The sequence below is a fragment of the Carassius carassius genome, chromosome 37, assembly GCF_963082965.1.
Source record: "Carassius carassius chromosome 37, fCarCar2.1, whole genome shotgun sequence".
NCBI lineage: Eukaryota > Metazoa > Chordata > Actinopteri > Cypriniformes > Cyprinidae > Carassius > Carassius carassius.
In genome coordinates this window covers 13,778,630-13,792,253 of record NC_081791.1, presented here as the reverse complement: position 1 = coordinate 13,792,253, position 13,624 = coordinate 13,778,630, and the positions used below count along the sequence as shown (strand labels likewise).

Below are 13,624 nucleotides of genomic sequence, written 5' to 3'. Positions count from 1 at the left end.
AATTTGTGTTCTGAAGATGAACAAAGGTCTTACTGGTTTAGAACAACATGAGGGTGAGTGATTAATGACACAATTTTCAATTAGCACATTACAGCTAAATGTGTGGTTAAAAGCCTAGAAAATACTCTTAACTGGTTTAAGCTGTTCAATTCAGTCTCATGTAGTGAAGATGTAATGATGAGGGGAATACAGTAGTCCACAAGGACTTAACGAAAATGAGTGGAAAGGTAAAAGTAGCAGATGGCTCACAACGCAGGTGCATGAACTGTGGAAGACATAAAGGGTAGCATGGCAAAAAGAGAAGGAGAGGAGAGAGACAGAGGTGATCATGATGAATGGAGAAGGCAGTAAAGGAGGAGATGGAGAATCCATTCTGATGCATCTCAGGTTTCCACACTGCTTTTCCACGAACGCCACTGAATTAAAAAACGCTGAGGAGGAGCGGAACCAACATTTATAAGCATAGTGCACACCTTCAGGTTTAGATAAGACGTTTTTGGAGAGGGTGTGATAAAGACCCTTTCGCTTTCTGGATTGGCAGTGTGGAGTTAATTTCAGCTGATAGGGCTAATTAATTGGCATTCAGTTAGCATCATTAGCATACGTGTGGGTGAGGGCCCATGCTAATCATTCAGTTCCTTGCATATCTCGCTGGACTTAACCAAATGACTCTCTCCATGAGGAGTTTTGTTTTTATCGAGTTATTTGCTACTGGGTCATCACGAGCATTAAAAGTGCCTCATTAAGGCAGTTCGGTGTTTCTGTCTCCAATTTCCTTTGCTTTGTCTCGGTCTGTTGCATCATATTTGCTGTCCGTCTGAACTGCAGATTTTTGTATTTGCTCTTGATAGCCTCTCTCTGGGTCTGACATCATTTTGTGAGTAGAGGAGCAAGGCCATGATGTATTTCTCTAGCAGATAGTAAAAGCTTTATGAAGGACTGCACTCTGCATTCATTTTGATAATCTGTAATTATGTTGTCAGGGCAACTTCTGTTGTGAAGTGGGACATCGAAGGATATATGTGGAGGAAGGTCAGTAGAGGGCACCTGGGGTGAAGTGTCTATGCAAAAGAGACTCAGTGGAAATTAAAAAATATTTTTATTAAGAGACAGATAGCCATATCATGACTATCTGTTTTACTTAGGTCCAAATCTGTTACCGGCCCTAGGATTATAAAAGCAGTGCTCCTGGTGACGCTGTTTAAGGTGACAGAGGAACTTGGCAGTGTGTAAGAGAGGAATAATAAAAGGCCACTCTAAAATGTGCAGTTTTACTGTATTGGGGGGTTCGGGGGGTTCAAATAGGCCTTTTGTGTATATAGAAGAAGTCTTAGATCTTGCTGTATTTATAATTTGGTTCAGTGTATGAAACGATGCACCATGATACAAATGCCAACGTTTATCCCAATGCACACTTTTTCAATCGATGCATTCCATCATTTATGCCGATGCACCAATGCAAATTGGTGAATCTTACCATCCCAAGTTTTTGGTAGTGTTAGTTCTTTTGCTGTAAGGACCTTTGACTAAAAATAACTGAAATCGTTTGGCGAAGTGATATTGAACTGTAATGCAGTCAAGACCTGCCAGGAACTATTTTAGCAGCGTGTTTCCAGAGGAGTAATTGCACAGCTTAGAATGTTCGTCAACCAATCAAATTCAAGCATGGGACATCCTTGCTGTATAAATCTAATTTAGAAATTGATATTATTTTTGCCAGAACTTTAATGTCTCACAGTTATTTCAATATTTTCCAACAAAGAATGCTTAAGCACAATACAAGCCAAAGAAGGCACATCCAATTATATGCAATCTCCATTCCACATAGCTTGATGTGGTAAAACAAAAAGGGATAAAAGACAACAAAGAGCAGGAGGTGGAGAGGAGAGGTGTGAACGGATGGATTTGTTTGTTCTATGTGTAATTCAATAACATTTAATTCCTTTGAAGCAAACCATTCCCTGAAGCTTCAAAAAACCGAGTGAACTATATTGATCATTGCTGCTTCTTTTACCATGGAGACATTAAATCAGCTATTAGTTTTCAGCAAATAATGAAAACCTTGTTTATTACTCTCCGTCTGGTTTTGTTTAAGCTGTGGTGCCAAATACAGAATCAGACAGGCGACTGGAGCAGTCGATATCCTGTCTGCATGCACATGAATGGAGAGGCTGCACGAGGTAAAGCAGTTCCTTTGAGGTCAAGAGCTGGTCTGAAAGAGGAAGAAGATGCCTTTGCAAGACACTCAGGGAATGCGCAGAATGGGAGAATAAAAGAGAGAACAGACTACAGATGAGAGTAGACAAATATGGATAGAGCAGGAATCAATGTGAGGAAATGTCATACGGTGAGGGGGGAGATGAACGGAGCGAATATTGTAATACTCAGAGGGTGCAAATTAGTACTTTCCTGTTTATCAGTGGGGAAATGAACAAGGAAGCAAACAATGTAAGACTTGAGAACAAGTGTGTGTGTGTTCTTTAATACAACAATAGACAAGAAGCTAATATTTAGTAACTTACATTTTAGAGACATTGCCAGTTACTTTGTCTATTTCCCTCAACAAAAATAGTTCCTAATGAAATCACAGCAGAATTAACTGTTGCGTCTCTGAACAATACACACTAATCAGTGTTTCTGAGCAAATCGTTTGAGGAAATGATTGAGTGAATGGCTCAGAAAGGCAGTCACTTGTTTAGCTCCTGATTGGATCAGTGTTTTGAACGAATCAGGTGAGTAAATTATTATATAAATTTGTTTCATTCCTGAATGCATCAATGCTCTGTAAGGCAGAGCATTAGAGAGGCAGTCATTTATTTCTTTCTTGAACAAATCAATGTTTTGGAATGAATCAGCTTATTAAATGATTGAATGAATGGCTCTGTTAGGCAGTCACTTATTTGGATCCTGAATGAATCAGTGTTTTTGAACAAATCTACTGAGTAAATTATTGAATAACTTATTAAGACAGTCATGTGCTGCAACCTATTGGTGCGACAATGTAACCTGCAAAAAAAATTCCCACCATGAACAGACAGTCTGTCTGGAACACACCAACACAGACAAGCATAGTTACGCAAACAGTAAACAATCCCAGTGCTGTTGTTAGACAGTTATATCAGTGCTCTCGGAATGCAGCTCAGCCTGTTAAATCTGAGGACCAGAACAAACTATTGTATAATGATGCACTTATTAAAAAAATTTTTTGATTGACCTGCTGAGGTCAAAAACTCTGTTTACCTAAGACACCCTGGTAACTCTAAACACATGCATTGCCCACATACAGTACATGCACACGGTGAGCACAGCATTCATAGTGACGTAACCGTGATATGTCTGCCAAATATATGTTTAGAGATGATCACACATTCCAGGGGTGTCATGCACCTATTTTTCGCTCAGCTCTCTACTTTCTCCCTCTGTTTTAATGGCCACTTCTGATATATTCTGTATGCCTTTCATTGTTTCTCACTCTCCCTGTAGAGATGTGGTTCGACAGGTGTCAGCGCACAGCTGCCAGTGTGAAACTACAGCCCCTGATATCTGACCCAACTAATGATATGAAACATCTTTCATTACACAAAACACTCACACGCACATTCACAGTTCCTTGCTTTAAAATAATAGGCTGGATCTTGGAAAACGGTTAAACTCTGCATTAAAACATGAACCGTTTCCATGAATGAATGCTAAACAGAAGGAGGTTGCGGTCATCTGTGAATGAGAGCATGAGTGATTGAGTCACAGGTCACTCCTCCACAGGTTCAGTGAAGTCCAAATCTGTTTCCAGCCGTTGGATTATAAGAGCAGTGCACCTGGTGAGGTTGATGAAGTTGACAGAGGAACGGTGTGGAAAAACGGACAGATGGTGGCAGACATTCTTAGAGAGAGTGGGAAAGAGAGGAAGCCATGGAAGGAGGGGTTGGGGGTGGGGGGTTGGTTGGAAAAACAGCAGCTGTTTGGCACTGAAGAACAGGACAACATAAGATGCTAAAATGAAAGCACACAGCCGATACAGTGTTCTTACATAGCAGATCTGACCGTAAGGCCTGTTTCACACCGCATGCAAAATGAACAAGTTCATGCTAATATTAACACTTATTCACACAGCCCACGTAACAGAGGAATCCTGGTGAATGAAAGCTGCTCAATACACTAATGCTGTTTACAGTTAAAATGATAGTTCAAACAAATATACAATTCATGTCAAGTTTGCAGAATTTTCAAGATGGGACTCTCCAAAATGGTTGTTTTTGCTTTCTTTGCACACTTCAGTATTCTCGTAGCTTCATCAAATTAATGGTTGAACCACTGATGTCACATGGACTATTTTAACATTGTCCTTACTGTGTTTCTGTGCCTTGATCATGGTAGGACCCTTGCTGTCTATGGAGGGTCAGAAAGCTCTCAAATTTCATCAAAAATATCTTAATTTGTGCTCTGAAGATGAACGAAGGTCTTTCAGGTTTAGAACAACATGAGGGTGAGTAATTAATGACAACACTTTCATTTTTGTGTGAACTATCCATTTAATCCCATTGCTTTTATGATTTTTTTTATGAGACTGCAACACTCATCATGGCTGCTGTAGGAGTGGAACACTTGTTCAATTAATGGAGAGAATGCTAACGCTCATTATCAGCCTTAAAAAATATTTTTGCATGTGTGAAGTAGCTAAAGTAGTCAGTACTATGAGGCAATTTTACCATATTTTATTCCTGATTTAAATGTTTTAGTATTTTCACTTTCAGGTATACTGGAGCTGTATTTCCATTAATGGAAACAGTTGAAATTAAATAGCTGCTTTAATGACTTGGTTTGAAGGGACTGCGTAACAAATAGTGTTTCAATGTCAAACCTATTTTTTTTTGCCACATATAGCACATTGAAAAAAAAAACACAATAAATGCTAGGGTTTTATGAAGCAACATAAAAATAAATGGACTGCACTACTCATCCATTGTTTAAAAAACAAAAAACAAATACAAAAATACACACACTGGGGCTGATTCAAGTTAAGCAGTAGAATCCAGAAATGACTTTATTCTATAGAGCCGCAGGTAATGTGAAAGCATGCTGCTGCTTACGTGTGTGGTGTGAAACAGGCCTGGCGCTGAGACTGGAACGCTCACACACGCCCCTAATGTTACCATGGAAATAAGCAGTGGCCCTTGTAAGTTCCTGCTGGGGAATTGAGCACCTCCTGCTGTTGTTTCCATCAGGGCTGGATCTCTTGCGCACGGCTGCTGATGCTGATCCAGGATGACTGCAGGTCTCAAGGAGGGCAGCGGGTGTCTACACTAATTACTACAGCCTACGAGAACCTGCACTGAGCAGCGTGATGGACAGACAGAGAGGGGCAGAGATGTATATGTGGAGGGAGGGAAAAAGGAGGAAGAGATGGAGAGTATGTATACTTGGAAGAGTTAAGAAAAAGCAATAATCAGAGCGGTTACGTGAGCAGCTAGACAGCGTGATCGCTGGGTCCACTGGGCTTTCAACTGCCCTGCATTTTGGCAACATTTAGGTCAAGACGTCTTCAGTTTTTGATAACATTAAGTAGCTACGTCGATGTAAATGTGAGGGTAAGGAAAGGTATGAAATCACAAACGCTGGCCGCTTTTGGACCGTAAGTGGGAACAAGACCAGCCTTCATTATAATCATATATTCTTATGTCTACAACAACTTATAGTTAAAAAGATTTTGAAGTAAATAGAAGTGTTTTTATTAAAATTGAAATTGCTGAAAGACGAAAAATGTTAAAATCTGCATTTGAATTGAACATTGTAAATGAGAACAATATGCTTTTATTATTATTATAACTTTTATTAACATTTATTATTTAGATGGTTTTTGTTGGGCTCAGGGGAACGTGGTTATTGCTCAAATTTAAGGTAGCCTACCCAAATACTATTTATGTTTACTTATCCTATAAGTAGGCTACTTATGTATTTTAAATTAGCTTGGTTAAATATGGATGAAAGTGGTGTTTTAAGGGATAATCAACAGTTTAATAGATCATACTGTACTACAGTTTTACTTCACATCTAATTTTCACAATAGAGTTTTTTGTCGACCGGAAATATTGTTTTAAAAGTGTATTTTCCATGGTTCTTCAGCTAAATGTAGAAAAAGAAATAAATAATAAAAATTAATTAAATACGGTGAGTAACCTGACTAGTTGGTCATTTTCGCAAAACATTCTAGATTCCCCCCGTGCCCCTCTCTCCCTCTTGCTGTGAGCAAAATATATATATATTTGCCAATGATTCAAATCATGTGAGGGAATTTATGTGTGATCAACAGAAAAAAGTAATCGATATAACCCAGCTAAGGTCTTTGTTCTTCATTTTGGCATCATTTTTCCTTCCTTTTCACTTTTTTTGACATTCCATCACTTTCCTTTTCACCGCCCTCTCGCTGGCAATGGCAAGCTGTCTTTTTTCCACTCAATTGCTCTCTCATCAAGAGAGCACTCTTACATTGATATAATAACCACAGGGTGACATTAGTTCCTTTAAAGACTTTCTCTCCTTTCATGGATTTTTTTCTCAACTGACCTTTTTGTTTCTCCTGCTTAAAATTATTTGAACTCCTGCAGGTCAAAAACAAGTGTTGCTGCCTGTCAAAACTCGCTAGTTCAGCCAAACTTTTGAGTAATTTCCCTTTCTGGGCATCATTCATAAAAACAAAATGAAAAAATACTTGTACGGTGGATGAATCGAATAAATAAATCAACCTCAAAAGAATGGCTGTTATTAATACCAATCATAACACGACTGCCAAAAATCTTTGCACAGCACTTCCACAGGCATGTGTTTTGGACAAGTATCTAAACCTCTTAACTTTTGGTTTCCTAATTCACTGATGACAGATGTACTTAAACTCAACATTCCTACAGGATTCATGATGTACAATAATATCTAATTGATGACTACCAAAGATGGAAACACTCAGATGTAATCTCAAAAGAAATGTATAAATAAAAGCTTTATATTTTAAAGTGTAAAATTAGTGCTGTCAAACGACTAATAATAATTAATGATTAAGAATTAATAATAATTTTTTCTTAGTGAAGAAAATATTCATGAAAAAAGAATGAATTAAAACTAGTGCTGTCAAACGATTAATCACATCCAAGATAAAAGTTTTAGATTTTTGTGTTTGTATTTATATATACATAATAAATACACACATATATTATGTCAATAAAAACTTTTATTTTGGATGCGATTAATCGTTTGACAGCACTATTATTAATTCATTCTTTTTTGATGAAGATTTTCTTCACTAAGAAAAACATTCTAGCTCACTCATTACTGAAAACAGTCACTTGCACTGAAAGTAAACATTACATGTAAAATATTTCACTTTTAGCACTAAAGCAGTCCTAACTTTTTATAATACTCATAAATAAATGTCAAAAGTTATCCAAACTTGATCAAGCTGAAGTGCAGCGTTTTAGTGCCACCTATTGGAAAATGTTTGTCCATGCATCGCACTGTCTATTTCATTTTGAGGCATGAAGTTTTAGAACATTCATTCATGAGAGTTCTTGGTGCATCATCAATTAACAACAGGCAATAAATAATAAATTAATAAGATTTATTCAATACAGAACCTGTTGGGTATGAAATAAAATCCACAGCAGTCTAGTCCAGTTCAGATAAAGGCCTCAACTCAACTTGGTCATAATGGTTATATAACATAAGAAACATTTATACCGCTAGATAACAAAAGAAAAATATACACCATTTCAACACACTAACTAACATCTTTACATTAAAGAATTCCCCATGCGTCCTGTGTTTCAATTGTTTCGGTGTTCTCTGTGAGCTAGAGGTGTGTGTGAGGGTCTTGAAGCTGCAGAAATGAAGTTCAGATCTGTTCTGATGTGCGTGGTCCTTCTCTCCGGATCTACTGCATAATAGAGTGGACCACCTCAGATGTAGTACACTGACCTCCCAAATCAGCAGTCTGCAACTGCAGGGACACGTGAAAACAAATGACTATACAAGCAGTATGTGTTTAGTAGAGATGTAATACTGCAGATGTGTTAGAGTGGATGAAAGGGTATGGACTTGGCTTGTCTTAGGTGAGATGAATTGCTATAACTGTTTGACATAATGAGCATGTATTGTATGATACCTGCGTTTCAGACAAAGTTTTAAGAACAGCCTTTCGAATCATCTTGGCATATGCACAAAGCCTAGGAAAGAAGAAAAGACAGACCAGACATGAACGGATTGCACAATTTCAATTCTACAGCTAACTTTTTTTCTTTTTTTTTTTACTTTTTATGTATAATTATGTTTCATGTAAGTAATTAAATCCAATTTTTCATGGATTTAAAATTGATAAAACCTCCAATGAAAATGATCAAATTAATATTCATAAACATACTTTAAGTGATCCAGCATCAGGCAGCTTGCCAGAAGTGTGGCCGTAGGATTTGCAATATTCATGTTAGCAATGCTTTTTCCAGTGTTCCTAGTGGCCTGTATAAAAACAAACAATATCTCATGTGTTCTGTAGTCAATCTCATGGCTGACCAGAACATGCTCTGTTCTTTCTTACGGTCTCAAAAACAGCGTAGTCCTTGCCGTAGTTGACTCCTGGTACTAGACCTGGACCTCCAACAAGTCCAGCGCACACATTGCTCACCACATTTCCATAGAGATTAGGCATCACCATCACGTCAAACTGCTGGGGCTTAGAGACCAGCTACACCAACAAAATCATATCCAAAATACTGGTAAAATTTCACTTGAAGCCTTGTTACTATGCATTGTAAAGGTATAATGTACACAGAAATGAATTAGATATTTTTCTTAAATAATATTAACCAAAGTTAAAAAAACATTTTAAAATTTGCTGATTACTTGTTACATGACTTGTTACAAATGCGTTAAGATCTTGTAATACATTATAAGGTGCTTTAAACAAGGCATAATTAATGCATTAAAAGTAATTTAGAATGCATTATATATATTGTCTAATAGTGTAATTATGTGTAGCTTTTTTATTTTTTAAAACATTTTAGGGACATAAGATGCAAATTATGACATAAACTCTATATAAAGTGGATCTTTTTTAATTAGAATTATACTGTCCCTACACAAACAAACCCAAAATAAATTAATAGAGACAAACTGTTTATTATATAATGTAATACCAAAAAATGTAATCAGGTACACTACCATTCAAATCTTTTAGGTCGAAAAGTTGTTCAAATTCTCTCTTTTTTAATGCATTTTGTATTTTAAAGTATGTTCAAATGTAATTTATTCCTCTGATGCAAAGCTGAATTTTCAGCATCATTACTCCTGTCTCCAGTGTCACATGATCCTACAGAAATCATTCTAATATGCTGATTTGCTGCTCATGAAACATTTCTTATTATATTTAATGTTAAAACAGTAGTGCTACGTAATGTTTTTGTGCAAACTGAAAGCTTTTCTCAGGATTCTTAACAAATAAATAGGTCAAGAGAGCAGCGTTTCTTTGAAATAGAAACCTTTTGTAACAGTATACATGTCTTAACTTTTAGTTTCGAACAATTTAATGCATCTTTGCTGTATAAAAGTATTAGTTTATTTAAAAAGAAATCTAACTGACCCCAAATTTTGGACTGTAGTGCATCATGTATTTATGTGGTTCACCATTCATCTACCTGCATGGTGGTATTGTCCACGATCATGTTATCAAATATGATATCAGGATATCCAGCCGCCACGTCTTTACAGCTCTGCAAGAAAAGACCATCGCCAAGTTTCCTATGAAGCAAAGGAAAAACAATCCTAAACTAATTTGAACCTGTACCACAGGAAACCAATATTTCAGCAAGATATAAGCAGCTGTGTTTTTGTCTGGTGATTTGGCTGAAAGTAAAGCAGAGTTCAGTAAGAAGGGACTCATACATGATATTAGCTTTATGTACTGCCGTGACCTTGCGGCGGCCTTTCTCTCTGGCCAAGTTAAAGGCATACTCAGCGATCCGCAATGAATTCACACGGGTTATGATCTTCAGACTCTCCACCACCCCGGGAACATTCTGGAAGAGAGGAGATTTAAACTTGAGGAATGAGTGTAATTGGTGTCTTTAAACTATAAGTGACCCAAACACACGGACCTCGTGCTCCAAGCTGCTGTACTCTCCTTCTGTATTCTCCCTAATGATGATCACATCAATGTTTCTGTGTCGGGTCGGGACTCCAGGAAGAGATTGACAGTGCATGACATTAGCATACAGGTCTAAAGATGTGCTGTCAGAGAGTTAAAACCAGTCATTGGATTTACCACGGACAATCAAGTAAAGAAAAAACAAATCCAAGATGTCTTACAGGAGCAAATTGTTCCTGGATTTATGAGATGGAGGAAGGTTGTGATTAGTCTCTATGTTACCTGTGAAAGAATCTTAATTTAATGGAATAGTTCACTCAATAATGCTGAAACTATACTCACCCTCAAGCTATTCAAGATGTAGATGATGTATTAGAAACAAATCCATCATTAAGGCGTCACCAAAAGTTCATAATAATGCTTCCTCAAGTGAGTAAGTCTATGCAATGTTGATCAAAATCAATCGATATATATTTGTTTAGAACTGTTTTGTATTGTTTTCGCATGTGCTTGATCTGTGCATATTTCTCTCACGATTCAGACGAGGTGACATTTTGGCCAGAAGTAACGGTTGGTTAAAATACCTTGATGATAGATTTATTTATTACAGACACAGAGCTTTTCACTTCAAAAGATGATTTAAATTAATATCGATTTTGAGATTTGCTAAAGATTTGACAGTATTATTAAATTACAAGCGCTTTTAAAGGTTAACTTTAGGTGACTTTGTTATATGATGACAAAGGTAATCTAAATATAAAATTCAAGGAAATGAACAATTAAATATCCAATGTCAATCGATAATTGATATGGCACCAATTTATTTATAATACCTAATATGCAGCAAACATCTCTGTGGTTGATGAACCATTTGTTCATGCTCTTACCCTTAAGTGCTACTCCATTACGTTTGATTGCAGTAACGGCATTATTGAAGTCATCCTCAGAGGAAGCATACGAATCCACCCTGACAACCTCAAAATCCGCAGGCACACAGCAGAACCTGTGAACATTAGTGAATTAGAGCTCATCTGTAGTGTTTTCTGGTGAAGTCTGTTTATTATAGCGAGCTTCATCTTCAAACCTGAAAAGCTCTCTGACGTGGTTCAGCAGTTCTGGTCCAATACCGTCACCAGGGATCAAAGTCACCGTGTGTCTGCCTCCATATTTAGCAGGAGGAGGCTGATGGGTAAAGATGCAGAACAGACCATAAACAAAAGAAGGGCAAAGATCAAGCTCACAATATGAAGTCAAATCACAGGTACCATATATATTTTTATTCAGAAAAAATATAAGATAATATTTTTATTCAGCGGTCACTGCTATTAAATTGCCATGTTGAGATTAATGCATCAAAATAAAACACTAGTGTTTTATATTCTAGCGAAGCTCTGAACCAAATACCTTGAAGCAACTTTGTAAGTATGTTTATTGTTTCTATATTGATTGTATGTTGATGACTTGAAACATCAAGCCCAGAAATGACAAATCTTTAGTTTGCAGAAGCAGTACTCACAATAGTCTGTTCGTGGTGGGTTGATGAATTAGAGGAAGTAAACAGAAGTGCTTAGTCAGAGGAGAGAGTCAAATCCATTCTGCTTTGGTTATGTTTACACAAATCAGCTTACAAGCACAGGAGAGAAGCAGAACATCGGAGGAACAGTGGAGATGCATTAAGTGATTAATTTAATTAAGATATGATATATTAACTACAATTAAGATGTTACCCAGTGTACAGGAGATCACAGGCCCTAAATTAAAGTCATTTCAGATACATAGGAAGAGGGAGTAAGGTGACAGTAAAGGGCTGCAGGAAAAGATAAGTGATGCTGTAAATAGTTTTCATTAAGTAAATCATCAAGTGTAGGGCAACAGTGTCAAACATGATCATAAATCAAGACTTCAACCCAAAGTTACAGTATATGAATACTTCTCCCTCTGGCAACACATTGCAGGGCTATTCAGCTGTCATTATTAGATAACAGAGAAAATAAGAATTTAATAAGCAGTGTTCAGTGTTTAAGATGGTCCTTCATAAAATAACTAATTCCACACTGCTTTATAATTTTAAACATAGCATGGAAAAAGTCTAAAATATGTAAATAAACGCATTGATGACACCTGTAGCACTTGACATTTGTTGACTGATATTTGAAGCGGAGGCTTACGCTGTTTGCGGAGCTCTTTAGTCCACTCCATGGCTGCAGCAGACGCGTTGAGAAGAGCAGGCGCGCTGATCCCGCTGCTGTGCGCATTTTGAATTGAGTTAAGATCGCGGCTCCAGCATCAGCAAACAAAACGAAATAAGTGCGCTCTGTTTCAACCAGCGGCGCTGTTTCACAGTCAGCTGACACACAATTTACTGAATTAACTTTTATAACCAAACACGTTTACTTTGGCGCGCTCTAGTGTTGTTTATGTGTATATTTTTCTTTTCTTTTTTTTGAGGCGCGCAAACATGACGTCAGTTTGTAGGCCAACCCTTTCACCTTGGGGGTTTGTTTTTAGAATAACGTTTTTCGATCCATGAGTAAATTTTGGTAATTAATAGTATTTGTAGATACTTCTACGTTTTGTACTACAACATAAATTACATACAGTCGTAGCACTAACATTTTAAGTGAATTTGGTAACATGTTGCTACAAAAGGACTACAACTACCAAAAGGATGTTCATTTACGTGACGATTCAGACAACCGTGGTAGTAATCCTTGTTGTAAGAAATTATTTTCTACATTACTTGTAAAGTAGGCCAAGTAAATTTAATTTAAAATAAGACATTGAACATCTTAATGTAATTTTGTGATGTTTAAAAAGACAGAACACTATTTTCAAGCACAAAATGTCCCTTATTTTTACACAGAAAAACAAAACAAAAAACAATGCATTTGTTGCATTTGGTTCAGAAGGGAGATATAGGCCTATTTGAAACCCTGTGCCATACATCTGTAAATCAGGGATTTTTTTATTGAATTTTTTTACGTTTTGATGCCAAGTTCTCTCAAATGTGATGCTATATGGCTAAACATTTTCATATATGAATACCCATTTGTACCATGTGAAAAAATTAAAACATGTTATTAAAAAAAATAACTCTTATTGAACTGTGATACTGTACTGAAGCCAAAAAAACATTAAATATTAACTGGAAAATATTTATGATTTATTGTGTTATATGTTCTTTCTACATACTATTAGGAAAAGTGTTCTATTATGAATATATATATATATATATATATATATATATATATATATATATATATATATATTGTTAAGTTAAAGAGAAACACTCATTTAAATTCTTATTTATTTCAAAGCAGTTTTACAGACAATGGGAGAAGAGGTGAACACAATATGTAAATTAATAAAGATTTCCCCCACAAATCTGTATTTAGACTTGGCTTTGATTTCTTACTGACAGCTGTGCAAAACATGAAATAATTACTGAACAGTCTCTAGCAGAACCAAAAAATAAAACAGAAAAAAAAAATTGGTAAATGT

At 36.5% G+C, this 13,624-nt stretch overlaps 1 protein-coding gene and 1 pseudogene across 1 annotated transcript in view; both read right to left on the bottom strand.

Moving 5' to 3' along the window:
* Positions 1–13,624, bottom strand: part of LOC132118078 (myosin-7-like) — a 151,802-nt gene that overhangs the window by 118,692 nt on the left and 19,486 nt on the right. The window lies entirely within an intron of this gene.
* On the bottom strand, positions 7,590–11,797 carry LOC132118669 (isocitrate dehydrogenase [NAD] subunit gamma, mitochondrial-like; annotated as a pseudogene).